General features: G+C 38.5%; 1 protein-coding gene across 18 annotated transcripts in view; it reads left to right on the top strand.

The window, feature by feature from the left end:
- ALPK1 (alpha kinase 1) overlaps window positions 1–21,292 on the top strand; it is a 218,997-nt gene that overhangs the window by 25,003 nt on the left and 172,702 nt on the right. For 3 of the 18 annotated variants that reach the window (XM_063663984.1, XM_063663989.1, XM_063663987.1), the window contains exon 3: window positions 8,130–8,250. The exons of the other annotated variants lie outside the window; for them this stretch is intronic. The gene's annotated coding sequence lies outside the window, so the exon portion shown is untranslated. The remainder of the gene's footprint in view (window positions 1–8,129; window positions 8,251–21,292) is intronic. 18 annotated transcript variants of the gene reach the window in all.

The following is a 21,292-nucleotide window of genomic DNA, read 5'->3' on the forward strand; positions in this document are numbered from 1 at the left end:
TTTATGGTGGAATAATATTTTATTGCATGTACATACCAATTTTGTTTCTCCATTCATCCATTCAGTGGACTACTTCCATATTTTGGCTATTACTAATCATGTAATGGACATGGGTATATAAATATCTCCTTGAGTTCCTGCTTTCAGTTCTTTTGGGTGTATATAGAAGTGGAATTGCTAGAACATATTGTAATTCTATTTTTAACTTTCTGAGGAACTGCCATACAGTGACAATACTGCATAAGAGTTCCGATTTCTTCACATCCTTTCCAACATGTTGTTTTCTGATTTTTTCATGGTAGCCATCTTAATGGGTGTGAGGTGCTTTTGATCTGCATTTCTGTAATGATTAGTGATGTTGGGGACTTTTTCTGTACTTATTGGCCATTTGTATATCTTCTTTGGAGAAATGTCTATTCAAACTTTGCCCATTTTTTTTCAAGCTTTGTCTGCTTTATTCCACTACATTAAGTAAGGCAAAACAGTAACCTGTCATTCATAAAGATCAAGGAATGCCTAGCATTCCCAAAAGGAACCAAAAAGGATGTTTCTTCACAAATGTGCATGACATTTATCATTATGCTGATAAGCACTTTAAACAACAACAAAAAAACTTTAGTGGATGTATCAAATAACAGATCCAAATTAACTTAACTTTAAGTTTCCAAAATTGTAGTTTCAAATGCTAATGCTTTGCCCATTTTTTAATTGGGTTGTTTGATTTTTTGGTTGTTGAGTTACAGTTGTTCTTTATATACTCTGGATATTAACTCACTGTCAGCTCCATGATTTGCAAATATTTTTTCTCATATCATAGGTTTCCTTTTCACTCTGCAGATTGTGCCCTTTGATGCCCAGAGTTTTCAATTTTGATGTAGTCTAATTTATCTATTATTTATTTTGTTGGCCGTGCTTTCCATTTCATATAAAAAAATCACCAAGCCCTATTTCATGAAGCCTTCCTCCTATGTGTTCTTCTAAGAGTTTTCTTGTTTTAACTCTTACATTTGTGTCTTTGATCCATTATGAGTCAATTTTTGTATGTGGTGTTGTAAAGTAAGGGTCCCACTTCATTCTTTTGTATGTGGATATACAGTTTTCCCAATACCATTTGTTGGAAAAAACTATTCTTTCCTCATTGGATGGTCTTGGCACTCTTGTTGGAAATCATGTGACCCTATACATGATGGTTTATTTCTGGGCTTCTTATACATCGATGGTCTATACTACTGTTTGGATTACTATAGCTTCATTGTAAGTTTTGAAATCAGGAAGTGTAAGTCCTCCAATTTTCCTTTTTTTCAAAATTGTTTTAGCTATTCAAAGTCCCTTGAGATTCTATATAAATTTAAGGATGGATTTTTCTACTTCTGGAAGAAAATGTCAGTGGTTTTTGATGAGTTTTTAGAGTTGCTATTACACTGTATGAACAATTTTATATTTTGCTTCATCTTATTTAAATTATTACATATATATACCATTACAAAATAAATGTTACTTATTATCCAAACACTTCACAAACATACTTTACAGTGACTACATAAAGGAAATGTACAAATGGAAGTGTAATTGAAAGATCTGAAAATATGTCTCAAACCACAAGACGTGTATATACTTTAGATACTATAATCATAAAAATGAGAAGAATTTGATTCAAGACATTTCAGAGTATTAGGATGTGATATTTATATTAAGTGAGTAGAAAGGAATTAATAAACAATTGTATTAGTTTAAAAGACCTTTTTAAAGTATATACTTACACTACTTTTGACTAACTACAACTCTGGGAATCATTTATTTACTCAACAAACATTTACTGAATCTCTATAGTTTCTGAAGTTTTGGGAACCTAGGTATGAATTAAATACGGTCTTCACCCTCGGGGGAAGGAAATAAATGCTGAAATTTAATGAAATTTTCATGTGTCATGAACTTTTACTTGCTTATTTAATCTTTGCATCAGTCCTATGTGTAAGTGGTGTTAACTCCGTTTAAAGATGAGGAAACGAATGTTCATTTCAGAAAAGCTGAGCTACTTATTGAAGGTGACACAGATAGTGAGTGTCAAGGCTAAGTGATTAGCCCAGGGTCATTTGCCTCCGAAGCTCATATCCTTTTCACTCCTCCAGGTTGCTTTTGTCACTTATGACCTAACACGGAAGACTGGAGTATATGCAATTACCATGACAGCAATTAATTCTGCCACATTAGAGTCAAGAAAGTCTTTAGAGAAGCACCTTTATAACCTAAGACTTGAAAACTGATGAGTTTATTAGATAAAAATGGGGAGAGGAACATTCATTCATTCATTTATGTGTGCATTCACACAGCTTCTACAGTGTGCTAGTCACAGCCTGAGACGCTGAGATGAAAAAAATGAATGAGACACTGTGGTCACCCACAGAAGTCACAGTCTACTGGGAGACAGTTAAGTAACTGAATTGTGACAGAGCATGATGTTAGACTCTGCCATACAGTTGAAAACAGAGTCCTAGGGACACCATTCCAGAGTACTAAGGGCAAGTTCACAGTGGCAGAAGCTACATTGACAGCAGGTAGTGCTGAGCATGGCAACTTGGACCCTCCATGCAAGTTCAGGAGTTTGGATTTCATCCTATAGGCAACAATGAGCCAGGAGTTTCTAAGTAGGAAAGTAACACAGTCAGTTCTGCTTTCTAAGAACCTATCTGGGCAGCAGATGAAGCATAAAGAATGGGAACTGGGAAAGAGACAAGTGGCAGGAAGACCAGCCTGGAGGCTAGTGGTCCAAACTAAACAGGGAGAAAGTCTGAAACAGGCAGCAAGAAGAGAGACTGAGAAGCAAAGACCATATTTATGAGGTGAGGTGTTGGCAGCTTTGTTGCCTATAGGGTGTGTGCTGAGAGTAAAGAAGAAGACAAGAGAACATGACCAAAGACTTTGGGATCATGTACATGTTCAGAACCAGCATTGTTTGCAAGTTATGGACCCATGGAGCATTTAATAGATAAGGCTCTTTTGCATTAACAGTATTTCTCTTATATATTTAGTCATTCTAAAATGACTACGTGTCTATTTTTATACCAATACCATGCTGTTTTGGTGACTATGGCCTTATAGTCAGGAAGTGTGATGCCTACAGATTTGTTCTGTTTCTTAGTCTTGCTTTGTCTATGCTGGCTCTTTTCTGGTTCCATATGAATTTTAGAATTATTTTTTCTAATTCTGTGAAAAATGGTGGTGGTACTTTGATGGGAATTGCATTGAATTTGTAGATTGCTTTTGGCAGTGTGGTTATTTTCACAATATTGATTCTATCCATCCATGAGCATGGGATGTGTTTCCATTTGTTTGTGTCATCTATCATTTCTTTCAGCAGTATTTTGTAGTTTTCCTTGTAGAGGTTTTTCACCTCCTTGGTTAAGTATATTCCTAAGTATTTTATTTTTTTGCAGCTATTTTAAAAGCGGTTGAGTTCTTGATTTGAATCTCAGCTTGGTCACTGTTGATGTATAGCAGAGCTACTGATTTGTGTACATTCATTTTGTATCCTGAAACTTTACTTAATTCATTTACCAGTTCTAGGAGCTTTTTGGATGAGTCCTTAGGGTTTTCTAGGTATACGATCATGTCATCAGCAAACAGTCACAGTTTGACTTCCTCATTACCAAATTGGATGCCCTTTCTTTCTTTCTCTTATCTGATTGCTCTGGCTAGGACTTCCACTGCTATGTTGAATAGAAGTTGTGAAAGTGGGCATCCTTGTCTTGTTCCAGTTCTCAGGGGGAATATTTTCAACTTTTCCCCATTCAGTATGATGTTGACTATAGGTTTGTCACAAACGACTTTTATTACCTTATGTTATGCCCCTTCTATGCCAATTTTGTTGAGAGTTTTAATTATAAAGAGATGCTGGATTTTGTCAAATGCTTTTTCTGCATCTATTGATATGATCATGTGATTTTTATTTTTAATTCTGTTTATGTGGTATATCACATTTATTGCCTTGCAGATGTTAAACTATCCCTGCATCCCTGGTATGAAACCCACTTTATCATGGTCGATTATCTTTTTTATATGCTGTTGGATTCTGTTAGCTAGTATTTTGTTCAGGATTTTTGCATCTATGTTCTTCAGGAATATTGGCCTGTAGTTTCCTTTTTTTTGTTATGTCCTTTCCTGGTTTTGATGTTAGGATGATATTGACTTTATAGAATGATTTAGGGAGGATTTTCTGTTTATCTTTTGGAATAGTTTCAATAGGATTGGTAGTATTCTTCTTTAAATGTCTGATATAATTCAACTGTGAGTTCATCTGGTCCTGAACTTTTTTTGTTGGTAGCTTTTTAGTTACCATTTCAATTTCACTCCTTGTTATTGGTCTGTTCACAGTTTCTATTTCTTCCTGCTTTAATCTAGGAGGGTTGTATATTTCCAGGAAGTTATTAATCTCCTCTAGGTCTTCTAGTTCATGTGTGTAAAGGTTTTCAGTAGCCTTGAATGATCTTTTGTATTTCTGTGATATTGGTTGTAATATCACCCGTTTCTTCTTTTTTTTTTTTTTTTTTGATACAGAGTCTGGCTCTGTCGCCCAGGCTGGATTGCAGTGGCATGATCTCGGCTCACTGCAAGCTCCACCTCCCAGGTTCATGCTATTCTTCTGCCTCAGCCTCCCCAGTAGCTGGGACTACAGGTGCCTGCCACCACACCCGGCTAGTTTTTTTGCGTTTTCACTAGAGACGGGGTTTCATCGTGTTAGCCAGGATGGTCTCGACCTCCTGACCTCATGATCCTCCCGCCTAGGCCTCCCAAAGTGCTAGGATTACAGGCGTGAGCCACCGCGCCCAGCCAATATCACCCGTTTCTTTTCTAATTGAGCTTATTTGAATCTTCTCTTTTCTTTTCTTGGTTAATCTCACTAATGGTCTATCAATTTTATTTAACTTTTCAAAGAACCAGCTTTTCATTTCATTTATCTTTTGTATTTTTTGTTTCAATTTCATTTAGTTCTGCTCTGATCTTTGTTATTTCTTTTCTTCTGCTGGGTTTGAGTTTGGTTTGTTCTTGTTTCTCTAGCTCCTTTTAGTATGACCTTAGATTGTCTATTTGTGTTCTTTCAGACGTTTTCATGCAGGTATTTAATGCTATGAACTTTCCTCTTAGCACTGCCTTTGCTGTATCCCAGAGGTTTTGTAGGTTGTGTCACTGTTATCACTCTATTCAAAGAATTTTTAAATTTCCACCTTGATTTTATTGTTGACCCAACAATCATTCAGGAGCAAGTTATTTAATTTCCATGTATTTGCATACAACTATAATTTTAATCATTGCTATATTGAAACATCATAGATTTCGGGACAGTGGATTAGTGAGTTTTTTCCTAAGACAAAATTCAAAAAGATTAATGGATCTTTACTGAAATGAAATTCAAATATGAGTATTTGTCAGTTGCATAATATGCACTGCTATTTTAATGTTCCACAAAATTTTCCATTTTTACAGGCCATTACTAAGTCTTATAATTTATTTAGACCTGTTCTGTTCTGTAAAGTGTCACATTTGTTTTCATTAATAAGCATAAACAAAATAGTTAAAAGTGAAATTGCCTATACCTGTACTGATAAGTGCCACCAGTAGAGGGCGGCAGTGAGGCACTAGAAAGAAGAACCACCTTACTGTCAGAAATTGCAGAAAACCGTCAAGATGGGAGTTGATGTGAATGACGGCAAACATTTGTTGGTGTTGTCATCCTCATTAACACCCAGATTGGCTTATTTTATGGTCCAGAAGCTTTGACATAAACATTGTCACAGAATTTTCAGATAATCTGATAATGTACTTATAAAGCAAATTTTGTGGAAATTTCTGGTAAGACTGATAAGAATCAACATTAAGAGATATTCTAAAAATTTTACATTATTTCAAAGAGACAAGAGTACGAATTAAAATTAAGCATGTTGTTCTTGTCACTTCAAGAGTGTAGGCAGAGAATTTAATACGTTAGAGATGACAAAAGGCATCTTACCTTCTTTGAACACTACAGATATCCCTGAAATAAAAAGAAATATTCCCAACGTATCAACAGTAAGCAATGCATAGGATTAATCAACAAGATAGGTTACCCGGATTTAGCTTGCATCTGCTTTTATAAACATTTAACAACAACAAATATTTTTTGAGCACCTACTATGTGCTAGGAGTTATTCAAGGTACTGAGGTTATAGAAGGGAACAAAACAAACTCATTTCCTGCCTTCTTGGAGTTTAAATTATAGTGAGGAAGACAAATATTAAACAAAGCTGCATAATTAATTCATTAGTTACAATGGAGAAAAACAAAAAATAGGAAACAATCTACCACAGGGCCCCAGACCAATGAGTTTGGCCTCAAATCAAAAAGGGGAAATTAAGCGAAATTGAAATAGGACTCAAGAACAACTTAAGTTCTTAATACCCATTTATGTCATTTATTTCCTTTAAAAATAAATAAAATAGATAAGGTAAAATTAACAGATTCATGGAAATAACATTACTAAATAGTATTTGAGTAGTTGCTATACAGCAATAAAGTACTTTGCCAATGTAAAGTGTTAAAATGCCCCATGCCTCCCTGAGCACCTAAACTTGATTAAAGTCTGTGTCAGTCATCAGCCAAGCCACAGCCACCCCTGAGAACATGCACTTCCTGCTGACCCCAGTCACTTTCTACAAGGTCCCTCTGTGTCTTTGCTCTTGCTGTGCCCCACATCTCACCACATCTGTCTGATGTGCATCTCTTCACACCGCCATCCACGCCTGCTCCTCAGACCCTACCCCTTTCACTTCCACTGGCTGGAGTCCTACCCATCTTTCAATGTCCTAGTCGGTCTTCTAAACAAAGCATAACTTAACTAAACCTCCTTTCCCTGAATAAAAAATCATTTTTTTCCTCAAAATGGTAAATTAAACTACAAATCACAATCATTCTTTGCCCATTCTTTGCTTGGAATTTAACTGTATCTGAGCAGATTCAGTCTTTTATTTCAGACGTATTTGCCTGTCATCTCTAGTAAACCCTGAGCCCTAAAATTCTAGAACTGTGTCTAAGTCATCCTTATATTGCCTTACAGATCCTGACACATAGGGTATCCAGAAAATTTTGGTTAATTTGCATTATTGGAAGAAAATTGCCACAAATCTTAATCTTTAAGAATTTGATTTTTTTTGAAGAGCATGGAATTGGTAATACGCAGGCTATACATTTTGAACAACATAGAACACACAAAAAAAAGTATGTCAAATAAAGTTGCCATTTCTGCCTTTATCCTATTTCAGTTAAGATGAATATTTAGGAAATTACATAAAATTTTACTCTGTGAGAGGCTCATCTAGGAGTGATGCAATTCTTGGAAAATATTAAGTTTGTCAGGGTCTGTAATTTGCTTCTACTCTCCTTATAAGCTAATGAGCTAGCCTGTTATTTCATGGATTTTGGCAGAAGACATGAAACTCCTGAGTCAGAGACAAAAGGTTTTAGTACCCATAGTACATCAAGCAGCATGGACATCATGCTGACATCTGCTCCTCATGTCCTCCAAGTCCACTGGAGTAGTAGTGAGTGGGCCAGTGGATGCTGTGCATGCAGTCAGTGGGTTTGTCTCTATTGCAGCCAAGGAACACTGGGCTTAGGGAGCCCACTGCTTTTATAAAAAGCCTGCTCTTGGCCAGGCGTGGTTGCTCACGCCTGTAATCCCAGCACTTTGGGAGGCCAAGGCGGGCGGATCACGATGTCAGGAGATCGAGACCATCCTGGCTAACACAGTGAAACCCCGTCTCTACTAAAAATACAAAAAATTAGCTGGGCGTGGTGGCAGGCGCCTGTAGTCCCAGCTACTTGGGAGGCTGAGACAGGAGAATGGCGTGAACCTGGGAGGCAGAGCTTGCAGTGAGCCGAGATCATGCCACTGCACTCCAGCCTGGGTGAAAGAGCAAGACTCCATCTCAGAAAAAAAAAAAAAAAAAAAATCCTGCTCTTTGTCCCAGTGAGAGACATGACCTCATTCCTCAAAGATGGTGCAAATTCTAATAAATTCCCAGGTAAGGAGAGGTCGGCCTGACGTTTTTTGTTTGTTTGTTTTTTTGTTTTGTTTTGTTTTGTTTTTGTTTTTTCAGACAAGGTCTAACTCTATTGCCCTGGATGGAGTGCAGTGGCACAATCATAATTCACTGCGACTTCAAACTCTTGGACACAAAAAATCCTCCCTCTCAGCATCCTGAGTAGCTAATACTACAGGTATGTGCCACCACTACAGGCTAATATTTTTATTTTTGTTTTTATTTTATATAAGGTTCTCGCTATGTGCCCAGGCTGGTTTCAAACTCGTGGCTTCAAATGATCATCCTGCCTCAGCCTCCCAAAATGTTGGAATTACAGGTGTTAGCTACTGCACCCGGCCTGATCTCTCATTCTTGACACACACTGCAAGAACTTGCAGAGATGCCCAGAGCTTGTGGTAGATTGTCTGTCCCAAAAATATTCTGTGAAAGTAAGAATTGTAGTTACCCTGGAACATCAGAGGGGTTCATAAATATTTGTTGAAGCAAATTAATTAATTAATGAGAAGAAGGAGAGTCACTGAGAAACCAAAAAAAAAAGTCAGGGCAAATAGAGTGAATCCCTTGAGGGAACAGTTTCAAATTTCAGACCTGATCAGAAGAATAACAAAAGCTAAGATATTGTAGGCTACTTGGCTTTATAATAAAATATCTAAGCACATTACTTCATGGAAAATTAATCTAGGACTCACTATACAAAGTAATCACTGATGAAGTTCAAATAATCTAAGGTAATGCACCTATCTCCCTAAATCAGCATTATGTAATCACAGCTCTTTATATATGCAGCCTTTTGGCACGTACCAAATTTCTTTGAAAACTTTAGACACTATTCCCATTTACCAGCCATGATTTTTTTCCCCAAAATTGTAAATTGAACTACAAATCAAAGTAGATCATATGAATAAATTTGGTCAGACTTAAACAGTTCCTTAGAAACATATAGTTAAGTAAATGAAATATCATATCGTCTCAAGATTCCCTTGAAGGGCAGGAATTAAGCTGACATATTTTGTGATGGTATTAGAAGTGAAGGACTTGAGGCATATTTAGGACATTCAAATTCAAAGTCCAGACTGGTGAGTAGAGTTCACATTTACATTGATAATTGTCAATACTCCTTCTCCGGACCACAGTAGCCCTCGTGTCTATAAAACTTAAGGGGCAATCATACAGAGTTTTGTTATCACACATCTCAACTTTTAGCCTCCCTGCCCCCCTTTTTCCTGGATGCCTTCCAGTCTTCATGAGCCACTGCTGTAGTATCACTGCTTTCCATCTGCTGCTCTCATAATTGGAGATTGATTGCCTCCAGGGTTCGCAAATGTTTCAGGCAACTTAAATGATTTGAGTTTTTAAGCAACTATGAGTTTTTCAGGCACTCCAGGGAAGGCCTTGTTTTTAAGGTTTATAATTCCCTTCTTCTCTCCTCTCCCTTCTACCCTCCCAAGGGATTTCACCCAGGCTTCCCTAAGGCCTCAGGTGAGAGGCTGTGTGAGCCTCAAACTGGTGTCTCTGGCTGAGCCATCAAAGCCTTTCCTACCTCAGTATGAGTGCCTGGCCTTCCTAGGTCTCTTTCCCCTTCTTTCCTCAAGTTTATGGAAACCTTCATCATCCCTTTATCTTTGAAAGTCTTTGCAGTAGAGATGATCATCATTTCTTTCACCCGTCAGTTTCTCCTTCCCAACATCCCATTTTTACATAATTTATTTTTGAGATTGTCCATGCAAACCTCCCTGCTACAAGCCCCTTTGTTATATACCTGATTAAATGCTGGAAGGAACAAGCCATGTGTTGTGCTAAGATTTTATCTTTAAACTAAAGACACTGCAACTGAGTTAGTTTCTGTTAAATGCTGGAGTCGAGAGGTCATGCAAAGCCATCGTAAATAGATCAGATAAAGATGGTCTACAGAGAGAAATGAAGCAGACCTTGTCTGTTTCATTTCCATCTGTAGGTACTCTTGCCCCACCTACCTAGCATGGTGCCTGACACATAGTAGGCATTCAAGTCTTAATGGAATGAATAAATCAGACTGTGGAGAGAGAGAAAGAAAGAGAGGCAGGCTTCCACTAACAGCTTTCCATTTCCTTGTTCTAATCCCACATGAGGACTGTCTGCATTTCCCATCCTCATGTCCATCAATACATTCCCCTTTATGCCAAAACTAGTTTGGGTGTCTTTAATTTCCTAATGGTCTTCTTAAAAGGCAACCTCCGAAGAAAAATGTGACAGAAACTCCAACCTGAGGATGCTTTTGCAGAGCAGGCCTTAGCCCCTCTGTGTACATAAACCTAGGCATTGTTGATTGAACAGGGATTCATTTAGCGCCCATAGGGAGGACTCCAAATGAATAGAGGTCTGATCAGGAGGCACTTGCGAAGTTAAGCTCCAGGAAGAGGAGGAGTGCATTACAGTTTCACCTTGGACTTCTGGAACGCTGCTGGACTAACGTGGTGGTGCAGGAGGTTTCTCTGCATTTCTGCCTGTACCCTCAGTCACTGTGCAGTAGATCAAGAAGGGTCATTCTTTCCCACTCAGTGAAGCAGTAGGGAGACGCCCCCTGCCCAGGAGAGTGTATTTCAAAGTGAGGGGGAGAGGGTAGTTGAAAAGCCATAGGCAGCCTTTCTAGGTTTGAAATATAGAAAAATAAAATATTCAGAGACAGTGTGGTGAATTTGTTCACAGTGCAGATTTGAAGGGAGACAGATCTGCATTCCAACACCAACTCTGCAACTTACTGACAAGCTCTGTGATCTTTAATAAACTGCATCACCTCTTGTAGCCTCAGATTTCTCATCCACAAAATGAGAATAATAAGGCTTCATAAATTTGGCATAAGTAATAAACATATGTAAGTTGATAGCAAGCTAAGTGCTCAGTAAATGGTGGGTATTGTTAGGATTGTTAGTACTTTTGTAATAAAAACATCAGTGAAGAGTGTTTTTGTTTTGATTTTTGAAGAGACAGGGTTTCATTCACTCTGTCACCCAGGCTAGAGTGTGGCAGTGTTATCATAGCTCACTATAACCTTGAACTCCTAGGCTTAAGGGATCCCCCCGACCTCAGCCTCTGTACTAGCCAGGACTACAGGTGTGTACAACCGAGCCCTGATAATTTTTTAAAATTTTTTTTGTAGAGATGGGATCTCTACAAACAATGTTGCCTAGGCTGGTCTCAAATTCCTGGCATCAGGTGATCCTCCTGCCTTGGCCTCCCAAAGCACTGGGATTACAGCTGTGAGCCACCAGGCCCGGCCAAAAGTGTGATACTTTCATGTTAACAAAAAAGAGTGAATTTTTCTAACAAGTTAAGAAATATGGCACTAAAACATATACTTAATAGCTCTTTTTCACTATTACCTCTTAACCCTAAATCCCTGAGTGGTAATGTAAAAGAAGAGTGCAGTCAGTATCTAACAAGACAGTAGTTACGCAGTAATAGTTATCAGTTGTGGCATCAATCAAGAATTAGTATCAACTCCCTGAATAGGAGGCACGCGTGAATTCTCATATACAGTCTTCTGAAGACCTTAAAAGCAATTTGTAAATGATATGACCTGTAGATGGCGAACTTGGATAGGGGGAATATTAAGCAATGCCTAAAAAAGAAAGCAGTGGTTTTTGTTTTGTTGATGAGAGGACTAAGTAAAGTCGATACATTAATAAGTTCTCTTTATGAACATAGGCCCAAAGATTCTTTGCTGACACACCAGGTTCCTTCTGTCTGTGAACAAGAGCCCACTCGCAGTCATGCCCACTGTTGCGGGATTAGACTGCATTAGCTGCTGGTAGAAACGTTTTGGCTCTGTTCACACTGGCTGCTAGTCACTGATACAAGAGCAAGCAGTATCAAATGGGGAAGGTAAATAGCTTTCCTGGAAGTCTCTTGGGGGGTACGGAAATGCATACATAACACTACTTAATTATCTGACTACATCCTATATGTCCAAAGTATCCACATCTTTTGATCTAGATAAATAATTGTACCCTCCCTTGCTGCTTGTTGCCATTGTTGAGTATTTGTTCTTCACACTGCCCAAGGCAATCCTTTAGGGACCAATTACCATCCTTTATTGACATCATTTCACTGGCTGACAGAGACTTCTGGAGTGCCACACTGGGCATTCAGGACTCCTAAGAAAGCTCCTTAATACTTTTGTGTGATCTCTGTGCCTTACATGAGAAATATGAATCTTTTTTCCTTAAAATTCTACTTTGGAGTACTAGTTTTACTGTCCCAGTTCACAATTGCATATATGTGGATTTGTGGGAAAATTAGTGTGACTGCCAAAACTGTGCCTGCTCATGCAGTGGCCTGGGATGTTTTGTGGATTCTTTCAGCTGTGAAAGAGCCCAGCATCTCACCCAGCATGATAGATTGATGACCTTGTGCTGCATTATAAAGCAGGGTCATTATCCCCAGAGAGCCTCGCAGCTTGTGGGTCAGGTGAAGGGACATCACTAGGCTTCCACAGTGCCTCTGCTCTGTCATTTATCACAAGGCTGTAATCATTTTCTACACATTGGCCTCCCCACAAATGTGTGCTTCTGGAGTCCAGAAACTGCCATTTTCATCCCTTTACCCTTCACATTGTGAAGCACTGGCATATAGTAGGTGCTTACGAAAATGTTGAATGAATGAAAGAATAAATATACGTGCTTGGGAAGAACAAGAAGGCAGGAAGGAGGAAAAATCAGTTTAGGAGAGAAAAAGAGAAAAATAATCCAGGCACTTACAGCGAATTGTACCCATATTCGACAAATATTATTCCTAAACAATAGAAAAAGAGAAAAGCTGAGTAGATTGTGTCCAGTCCAATCCATTTATTTTTACCAATCAAACTCTGAAGAGACTGACTTATAACTGAAATGCTAGTTCACTGTTGCCCGTGAAGAACACATCTTTCTAGAAACTACAATGTTTGTATTCACTGAGAACATTACCCCTGCCCAGCCCCACATATTTCACTTCTTTATTTCAAAACAAAGAAAGCCCTTGGCTCTCAGGATGAGGCCATTTTGGTTTTGGGGTAGCTCCTAAAAGCCATGAGGTTGCAGTTAACCTAAAATATGAAAGTATAAAAGTTATCAGAGAATTCAGAAATTATAAGATGTTATCTAAGGGTGGATTTGGATTTAAAGGCACTCATTAGTAGAAGGCAGACTTTAAGGGATGGGAGTGAGGAACAATCAGAAATAGGCTCTGGAAGACAGTCCAAATAAGAGCAGCAATACATTACCCCATGGCATTGCTCATGAGGTTGACAATGGGGCATCTGACATGAAATCACATCAATGGTCAAGAACATGAAGACACGCACAAGGATAGGGGGGTATAGGCCTGTCATGTCTGTACATGGTAAGTACTCAATAAATACTGGTCGAATGAACAGGCTACTGTGTGACTGAGCTGCTAAGGGGAAGCCACAATCTACTTCACTAAAGGCACAGTTTATTTACTTACTTACGTATTTACTTAAGCACATATGAAAAGGAATTGAAGTGACATGCACTACTAAAATGTACAAAAATCCAATGTAAGGAAAAGTTAAATTGAAAAATGGTGATTAGAAACCATTTAGAATAAACGAAGAAAGCAAACTGGGTCCTGGAAACCTGTGTTGAATGAATCATACAGTAGAGCTTACAGAAAGTTCTGAGCTTCCAGACAACCAAGTCAAAAGAGGAACAAGCTGGATTTGTACAGCTTTCTTCAGTTAGTAAAGGGGTGTATATAAGTTCCTCTGTAAATGCAGATTTATTTTTGGAACTTAATTCTGAGAAGAATTTATTGCATGGACACTTATATAAGAGAAAGGAGACATTTGGCAGCAGTTTTATAAAAGTACCTACATGTCATTTGCAGACTAAACTATAAAGATAATCACCACCAGTGTAGCCTGTATAAATTAATAGACAACAGGGAGAGGGGAAAAAGGAAATGGGTTAAGGTACGAACATATGCACTACCACACAAACAGGGAAATATGAATATTGGCAATGGTCCTTGTTTTTGCAACTGGTTAAAAGGCTAGAGTTATAATCTACTAAATCTAGTACTCCCAGTGATGTGAGAGGTTCCGCTCCTACTTCTTCCCTTTGATTCCTGGACCCATGTGGCCTGTCCTTGGGTGAAACAAGACCATATATTGGTTATTGATTCAGAGCATATACTATTTTCTCTATACCGGTACCCATGCCTTATGTCTTCCAGCTGGCTCGAAAACAGAATGTGTAATAGATTATTGCTTTGCTCTATAAGGCCAGCTGCTCCAGGGTTATGGTATGACCGATGAATCCTGTGGGAATGCCCTGCCCTGTAGCATCCTTGGCCAGAGGCAGTGTTGTATGGACTAATGTGGGTGAATTAAGCTTTCAGTAAGTCCACAGACGGTATTGCTAAGAGAAGCATGGCAAGGGAGCCAAACCTACATCCAGAACACGTGTCCATTCCAGGGAGAAAAATTGCTACAACTCCATGATGAAAGAGGTTCATTATGATCAGCCAACAGGAGGTGAGCTGTTCCATCCTCATCCCTCAGGTTTAGAGCTGAATGGAGGGCTCACTATGCTGGCGTTTCAAGCATTCAATAGTGGTGGTAGCCAGGTTTGCTGTGGTAAGGGGAACTTCATGTGGTTGAGTCCATGCATAACCTTCATCTTTGTCACCATGGCCACTTTGTTCTTGAACTCATTGAGGAACAATAGTGAGAGTAGAGAGACAGGAAAATGGACATGTGCAGTACTGGTCTTTTGCCAGCTGATTATTGAGAGGGTGTCTTCTGCAGTGGGAGCACTTTGGTGGACATTTACATGGGGCACAAGTATCCTGATATCATAAACCCATTCTGAGAGGTCCATCCATATCCATACGTATATCTCTACTCTAAACCTCCTTGTCGTCATCCTTCAATCTTGTTCCCTTCAATTTTCTCATCATCTAACCCAACCTTTCAGCTCTGTCTTTGAATTGCACTGTGATTATCTTTCCTTGCAGGCAAAGTATACAATTTGAGGTACCACTCAAAGTCTGTTTATTGGGAGGATTTATCTTCTCACTTGTTTCTCATGGCTGACAGTGAGGAGAGCTCCAATGCTGTATCAGTTTACGTATGACAGTGTATTATGCATAAACATCAGTAAATCAGCCTTGGACATTTTCTATCCTGTCCATAGAGAAATTCCCATTGCACTGTATATGTGCGTCTAAGGAGACGTGGCATCACAGCAAGACTAGTAGGAGAGTTTGAGCCACTTGCTCATGAAACTTTCTTATGCCTTTAGCAGTTGTGAAGTCTGATCTTGTATATGCCTCTTCAACTTGATTATGGAGAGCTGCTGTGCACATCCACATTTTCAAATAGGTCAATCAAGTCGCATCTGATTCAGATGGGCAGCTCGGGTCTCATACATAATCAGTTGATTTCCTATGTCTAGACACTCAGTCTCTACCAGTACCAAATAACCACTAGGTGAGGTTTCTCAAGGAAAATAGCTATTTGCCAAAGAGGTATGACTTTACCCTCAAGTCTGGGGTCTGTACTATGATTATCTTATTCAGGAGTTCCATAGGATCAATATGGTATCCTGATTTGCCACAGTCACTCACTCTACAGTCCCAAGGGCTAAGTGGCAAGAGAGGTTTATTCTTTAAACTGAACTGGCAAAAGAATATTATTTTGTTTGGGACCTTCCTTAAATATAAAGCCTATGGTTTATCAATAAGGAGGAAGGAAGAATACCAGTTAATTTGCCTGTATAATACTGAAAGTCCACCAAATATTTGTGCCTCTTTCTTCCTAGAACTGGACGCAAGAAGGTACAGCAAATTGACTTTCACAATTTGAAGGGGATATCTCAATATACTCCAGATCTCTAGACCCCCAGAAACATCAATGAGTTAGTAGATCTCTGAACTTTTATGGAATTTTTCTCTTATCCTTAGTCACATATATGTCTTACCAAGGCATCTTGTGTATTTGCTAATTTATGCTCAGCAGATTCATTGACTGGTTGCCATCAATTACATAGCCATGGTCAATGTCCTGTGAAACGGTGAAATGATCAAGGTCCCTGAATACTAGGTTATGACACAGTACAGTCAGGGAGCCAATGTAGGAATTCTACCACTTGCTGAGTAAGGTCTTCTCTAATTCTACATATAGGAACTTGGAAAATAAATACAGGATGAATGCTTGGACCCAGAATGAACACACTGAGATAGATTTTGTCCAATATTCCATTTCTCACCCAATCCTCTTAAGCTTTTCTTCTGATTGTTGGACTGTAGTGGTATTATATGTCCCTGGAGTTAACTGTAGCTCAGAGACAATTCCAATAATCCCTAAAACTTCTAACTATTTTAGTTTCTCCATTGTACATTTACCCTAGTGAATTACTGCATCACTTTGGGGAATGCTAAAAGGAAGCCTTTTGATGCAGTTTAAAGAACTTGGCTTCAAGGGTTCCCGGTCTCCATTTCATGGAAGGAGCTTTGGGTCTATGAACCAACTCAGTTCTGGGAAGTAAGAGACTATGAGACTGTGGTCCCTCAAGCCACACTTCTATTTGCTAGGCTTAGGATTTTCAATTATAATGCATAGATGAAGTAAAACCTTAGTGTACTGCCCATGTATTAAAGCTGAAGCTAAAGGTCCTTGCAGGTCAAACCATTCTGATTACTGATCTGGCCCTGCATAATTATGCCCACCTTGCCTCTTGGTTTATGCCTCTCCAATATCCTCTCAATTCTAAAGAGAGTATATCATGGAGCACATTTCTACTTTCATTCCCAGATTACAAAGTATAGTTGCCATCGTGCTTTTTAGTGATGTGTGCTTTCTCACTAATATGTTTTGCAATGCCTTGTTACTAGGACTATCCCTGGAACATAATTAGGAGTGATACGCTACAGGGTTGAGTGAGCAGATCACCCTCACAAATCCATTCTAATATTTCTAAGTATCTGTGTATCTTCACCCACATTATACTAATTTCTAACAGCTTGACTTCCTTTAGTGTAGGCCACCACTGAGTCCAGGTACCAGCCAACCAACTGAAACAAATGTCATAACCAATCTCACCTACCAGAACTAGCGCATTTACCAGAGTCTCTGGTAGATGAACCCACATTAATGTTTGACCCAAAGGAGCCATATTCCTTTCTTCTTCCTTCATTTAGCACTTAAGAATCCATTTTCACACATATTCCACTAGTTTCTGTTGACATAAATTTGAAAAAAAATCTACAATTCTATTGGTGTGTAAGCCCATTCTCAAGTAGGTATAACTTGGTTAGACTCTCCTTCTGATATTTAGACCTTCTGCCCCACAGCCTCTCTAAGAGAAGCACAAAGCTTCTTAATGCTTTTTCTTTTCCTTTTGTTTTTTGTTTGTTTGTTTTTGGTTTTGGTTTTCATTTTTTTTTTCTTTTGGTAAACAGCATAAATAGGCTTTATTTTTATTTATTTTATTTTTTAACTTAACATAGAGCAACATTGATGTATTGTTTGTTCTTTATTTTATAATTTTAACAAATGTATAGTACTGTGTAACAAACACCCTCATCAAGATACAGAACAAATTTCCCTCTAAGCACTGCTTTAGATGCATATCACAAATTTCCTGAAGAAAAACAGTTTTCCAGGCCAGGCTCAGTGGCTCACGCCTGTAATCCCAGCACTTTGGGAAGCCAAGGCGGGCAGATCACTTGAGGTCAAGAGTTCCAGACCAACCTGGCCAACATGGTGAAACCCCATTCTATTAAAAATACAAAAATTAGCCAGGTGTGGTGGCATGTGCCTGTAGTCCTAGCTACTTGGGAGGCTGAGCCATAAGAATCGCTTGAACCTGGGAGGTGGAGATTGCAGTGAGCCAAGATTTCACCACTGCACTCCAGCCTGGGTGACAGAGCAAGACTCTGTCTCAAAAAAAAGAAAAGAAAAGCGGTTTTCCCTGTCCATACTGCCAATAAATGAAGCTTTGTTCAGGGCCATGTTAATACGGCAAGAATCTAAACAATATTGTTTAGGATAGTGTATACTATGGGGATATCAAATTTTAAGGTGGTTTTAAAGTTTTAAGGCAGTTTTAAAGCTTAGTTCTTATATAGGAATCTTAGCATATTAGTAGGGCATATATATCCCAGGGGATATAGGGGAAAGTCACGATAAGGAGGAATTTTACCTATTATTTTAAATTAGGTAACTCAGAGGCTCTTCTAATGTTGGACCCAAATCCTTGTGCTATAGGATTCTTTTGGATCTAATTATTCTGCTGGAAGCTGGATGAGAAAAAAATCCTGGGCTACTTTGTTTTGTATGATCACTGTTGCTCATATACAGTTACTGCTAGAGCCAGAAAGGAAAATTGGATAACAAGGGTCTTGGATTAGCTTTTGCCAAACTACCACATTCCAGGGGTTCACAGTACCTATGTTAAGATCCTTTTCTAGACAGGGCATGGTGGCTTATGCCCATAATCCCAGCACTTTGGGAGGCCAAGGCGGGCGGACCACCTGAGGTCAGGAGTTTGAGACCAGCCTAACCAACATGGAGAAACCCCATCTCTACTAAGAATACAAACTAGCCAGGCATGGTGGCACGTGCCTGTAATCCCAGGCACTTGGGAGGCTGAGGCAGGAGAATCGCTTGAATCCGGGAGGCGGAGGTTGCGGTGAGTCGAGATCGGGCCATTGCACTCCAGCCTCCAGCCTGGGCAACAAGAGTGAAAATCTGTCTTAAAAAAAAAAAAAAAAAAAGATTCTTTTTGAGTCAGGGAAATGCAATCATTTGCTTTTGGGCGCTTATTGTGATTCTAATCATTGAGCTGTAGTCTTTTCTAAAGAACAAGATAAGCCAGATGATCAAGGTTCTTTTCATTTTGCAAAAGGTAGATATGAATGCCTTTGTGGGAGGGTGGTTGGATTCCTGTCCTCTTGTAGTATTGGATGTTCTTAGCAGGAAGTAGAAGCTGGAGCCATCTTGGGATAGAAATGAACAAACTCACTGGAATCCTGTTTGAGGGTATGTGGCGGGACAGGGACTAATATCTGTGTGAGGTGAGTTTCTGAGTACCAGCTTTGAGAGACCTGCATAATGGATACAATATATTCAAGCCACATAATCTGGAGGCAAAAATATAACTCTTTATATTTTTCAATGACAGTATAATCTCTATCTCAAAATGCCATTTCTTCTGAATAAGGGAAAGCTTGACCTAGTTAAATCTAAGCAGATTCCAGTAATAAAGGGTCTTCCTCATTAATTCTTGGCTTTCTTGGACTTCTCCTGAGGAGGACAGGTGCAGGGCTTTCACAGAGGGATCACAGTTCAACAGCTCTGATTCATCCATTGAGTTCTTGGGATCTTTATCCAATCTGAATGGATATGGGAAGTGCTTATTTTTTATAGCATGTAAGTCCTCTGTCATGAATCTTTCATGGGGCTTTGCATTCTGAAAAAATAAACGAACGTAAAACCAACCAACCAACCAACCAACCAATCCATGCCCTTGGCTGGAGTCTACCTCTCAAAACGATTAAATCTACTTTTGTTTACTGCTATATCCCCAGTGCCTAGAATAGTGTCTGGCACATAGTAGGTACCCAATAAATATTTGTTGACTATCTGAATGAATGAGTGAACAGGGGAATGAATCAAAGTGTAGGTTTTCACTTGCTCTTTTTAGACCTAGTGATCCCAGCAGAAAAGTAATCAAATGAGCAGCCACACACAGTGGAGATAGATGAGGAAGTACCCTGGGCAATGGAAAGTAGATTCATTAAAATAGTGGGTAAAATGAGATTCAGACAGATGTCACTTAGTGTTGAATCCAGGGAAGACAGACCTACAGAAACTACATTTGGAAATATTAATTTTCCTGTTTAAAAAAAAAGCTTCAACTGTAAGCAAGTTGCTCAATCTCTTTGGGTCATTTGCCTCTTCTGTAAATAGAGATCCAAAAATTAATGAATGAAATTTAGCTGAATATAATTTTTAACATCTTTATGGAAGTATGAGTCACATATCATAAAATTTAACCATTTTAAGTGTATAATTAAAGTTTTCTTCCCTCTTAAATAGCTTGAATCCATTTCTTATTAAATATGTACTTGGCAGTTAATATTTTGGAGCTATGGATGGGCAACAACAGCTTCTTCTATAGTTATCTTTTTTGTTCATGGTCTTGGTCAGGTATTAATAATAATGTTATGCTGGCCTTATAAAATGAACTAGGAATGTCTTTTATATTTTTCTATTAGCTATATAATCTAAATATCCTAGAAATTACGTATTTCCAAAGAATTTGGTGGAAATAGACTACAACCACATCTGAATCTGGTACCATTCTTGGAAATAATAGACAAATTTTTCGACTTATTTTTAACTAGAAATTGTTTTTTTCTTCAACCAGTTTTAATCATCTATTAAAAATTATTCTAGAAAATGTAGTTCATATAAGTTTTCATGTTTTAAAATCGGATTTGTACATCATAGTTTATTATACTTCTAAAGTCTTAATCATAATAGTGTTTTTATTCCTTTTCCCATTCTGAAAAGAGTCCTTTTTTTCATTAGATTTTCCTGAAAGCCACTTTACTGACTTTTTAAACAACTAGATTTTTTAATTTATCTACTTTTTATAAATCATTATTTTTAAAAAAAATGTGTTTATGCATTCCCCCAACTTCCCAAGTTTTAGTTTGTCTCTCTTTTTACTTCTTTAAAATAAAAGCACGTTTTATACTTCTTCACTTTTATTATTAAAGATTATAAAGCTATAAATTTTCATCTAAACATAGTTTTGGTGGCATTAAGTCTGGAAATGTATTGGAAAATGACAATAAGATGGTTTCTGAGTGCTATTGAAACTTCCAAGTGTTGGGCTGGGTGCAGTGACTCAAACTTGTAAGCCCAGCACTTTGGGAGGCTGAGGCAAGAGAATTGCTTGAGGTCAGGACTTTGAGACAGCCTGGGCAACAGTAGTGAGACTCCATCTCTACAAAAAAATTTTTTTAAATAAAAATGAGCCAGGCATGGTGGCACATGCCTGTAGTCCTAGCTACTTGGGAGGCTGAAGTGGGAGGATCATGTGAGCCAGGAGTTAGAGGCCACAGTGAGCTACAATCATGCCACTCCATTCCAGCCTAGGCAACAGAGTAAGACTGTGTTTTTAGAAAGAAAAGGAAATGAAAGGAAAGGAAAGGAAAGGAAGAAA

This window comes from Pongo pygmaeus, chromosome 3 (assembly GCF_028885625.2).
Source record: "Pongo pygmaeus isolate AG05252 chromosome 3, NHGRI_mPonPyg2-v2.0_pri, whole genome shotgun sequence".
In the NCBI taxonomy this organism is placed as follows: Eukaryota; Metazoa; Chordata; class Mammalia; order Primates; family Hominidae; genus Pongo; species Pongo pygmaeus.